Here is a 2,799-nt window from a genome sequence, read left to right as displayed (position 1 = left end):
AATCACATAGAAGTTGTGTAATCGATCTTGTAATTGGTGTAACCGGTCCTAGTAATTGTTGTAACCGATCCTGGTAATTGGTGTAACCGATCCTAGTGACTGGTGTGACCGACCACAAGCAATACCATGTGTATATGGTAACTGGTCCTGGTAATTGATGTAACTGATCCTAGTAACTGATGTAACCGGTCCTAGTAACTTGTGTGACCGATCACAAGTGTTTCCATATTAGGGTATAACCGATCCCAGTTATTGGTAGAACCGATTGAACCCATGGATGTGATTTTATCAATCACATAGTTGTCTTGGAATACAGGTGAACCAGTTATAAACTTGTTTGGAAGTGTGGTATAATCGATTCCAAAATTGTGTACATGAAAGAGGATTTACAAAGAAGAGATGTCAACATTCTTTGAACATGTATAATAACTCTTATCTTCTATTGTTCAAAGATATTCCTTAGTACTCAAGGAGATCCTGTTCTGAAATAAATTAAGAATCTTTTAACTAAGGCTATTAGTTTAATATCTTTAATTACCAACAATTAAATGCATAACTCTAGAGAATAAAAATTAGTAATGTATATTTATTAATTGAAGATTTTCTATTGAGAGATTTTGGGAAATATTGGGAAAAACATTTACTGGGATTATGAAAACTGAATGGGCATTTATTGCATATCTTGAGAATACCTTCGGTTTTGGAAATTCCTTGTTGTCCAAACATCCTTGGTCTATAAATACCTAAGTTTTCATTCTTAGCAAACTGTCCTAAGAGCCAGTCAAACTTCATGTTTTTGTTGTTTCTGGTGAAGCCGTCTAATCGGAGAGGTAAGTACCCTAATTAGGCGAAATATCTTATGACCGCTCGTTTAAAAATTCTGTGGGATCAAGAAGCTCTACGAGTACCGTTGGTGGGAGACTAGATAATTGCAGTGCTATTAGTTTTAGATTGATTTTATTGACTAACGGTTGTTGAAACTTTGATTGCACCTAGTTTTTTTTATTTTTGAGAATCTTCTCTTCTGATATAAGATTCACTCAAACTAGATCGAAGTATCGACGTGATCTTTAAAACTGTTTGTAGATCTAAAGACATATTATGATAATCCATTGTTAACATACTCCGTTATGTGCGTGATTGATGATAAGAGATTCAAGTGGTGTTGTGCAGGTTTTAGTTGAAGATTAAAGAAGATTTGAAGACGAAGAAGATTTCTTATTGGTTTCTCATATATTTGTGTTACACAAACCTTGATCGGATGGGATCCAACTAGATTCGGATTTATTCTATTGATTAGTTGCGTGAGATCGTCATTCATAATATATCTCTTTGGAATCTATTTGGATTGAGTGCGAATCTAGACTCTACTTGATACATGTGTATCTTCCTCTCTCCGGGAACTAGTGATCCTCAAAACGGATTGAGGGAAGAATCCTATATTAGGAAGGAATCCTTATTTGGGCACAATTCCTAGTTAGGAAATAGTTATGTTTTAAGCAACACTCTTAGTTTAGGAAATGGATTCCTAGGAGGTTTGGGAAACCAAACCAAAGTAAGGAAGTATACCTATATAAGTAAATACTTCTTAGAAAATGTAATATACCTTGATAAGGAAATATACCTAGAAAGGGTATTATTCCTAGATAAGGAAATAGATTCCTAGAAGGTTTTGGGAAACCGTTAAAGCTATAAATAGAGATGTTTAGCTCATATCTAAGATAATCTAGAGTGTGGTTTGTAATATATACACACCTAGAGAGGGAGGTTTATGAGACAAATCACCTTGAGAGAAGTTTATGAGGCAATTAATTATTGTAAAAGCAAACTTAGCAAACAGTTTAGGGTTAACTATTGTTTAGAGAGATTGTGAGTGTAACAAAGACAGAATTGTAATAGTTTTCTTTTTCATAATCTAGAAAAGATATATTTCTTCGAATTACTTTCTTGTGGACGTCTTGGTGAGGTATGCAAAAATTGGAATACGTTAGGAGAACAAGGGGATCAAGGATGACGAAGTCAAATGATGATCCTAAGCAAAGCGAACCACAAACTATGGAAGAAAAGGTGGCTACGCTGCAAACAAATATGAAGTCAATTAAAGTTACCCTTAAGGAATTGGGTGAATGTATTCATTCTCATACACCCAAGTCGAAGGAAAAGACTACGTCTTCATCTGGTGTTTTTGAAGAAAAGTACGAAGAAGAAGAAGAAGAACCACTTGAAGAAGATTTCATTATGGAACGAAGAGTGGCTAAGACAAGAGGACGAGATATGGACGCTTTCCAAATTAGACGCTTTCCAGCAAAGAGAGATGGTTCGGCAGGGTGAAAGGAACTCTCGGGTTCCCTAACCTCCAAATATAACTTTCACAATAATTCAAGTTCTTGAAGGGGGCGCATGATACATGTGTATCTTCCTCTCTCCAGGAACTAGTGATCCTCAAGACGGATTGAGGGAGAATCCTATATTAGGAAGGAATCCCTATTTGGGCACAATTCCTAGTTAGGAAAGAGTTATGTTTTAAGCAACACTCTTAGTTTAGGAAATAGATTCCTAGGAGGTTTAGGAAACCAAACCAAAGTAAAGAAGTATACCTAGATAAGTAAATACTTCTTAGACAAGGTAATATACCTAGAAAAGGTATTATTCCTGTTAGAGCACTGCTCGGTCGAACTCGCATGCGTTGTTATCTCAAGCATGTTTGTCAATGTTAGTGATCAAAACTATAAGTCTTGATTTCTAGTCTACTATATCTAAGGTCTCGGACTATGATAGAAAGTGTAGTTGAGATCAAGA

The sequence above is a fragment of the Papaver somniferum genome, chromosome 2 (genome assembly GCF_003573695.1).
Source record: "Papaver somniferum cultivar HN1 chromosome 2, ASM357369v1, whole genome shotgun sequence".
NCBI classification, from domain to species: Eukaryota; Viridiplantae; Streptophyta; class Magnoliopsida; order Ranunculales; family Papaveraceae; genus Papaver; species Papaver somniferum.
This window is presented reverse-complemented; position numbering follows the sequence as displayed.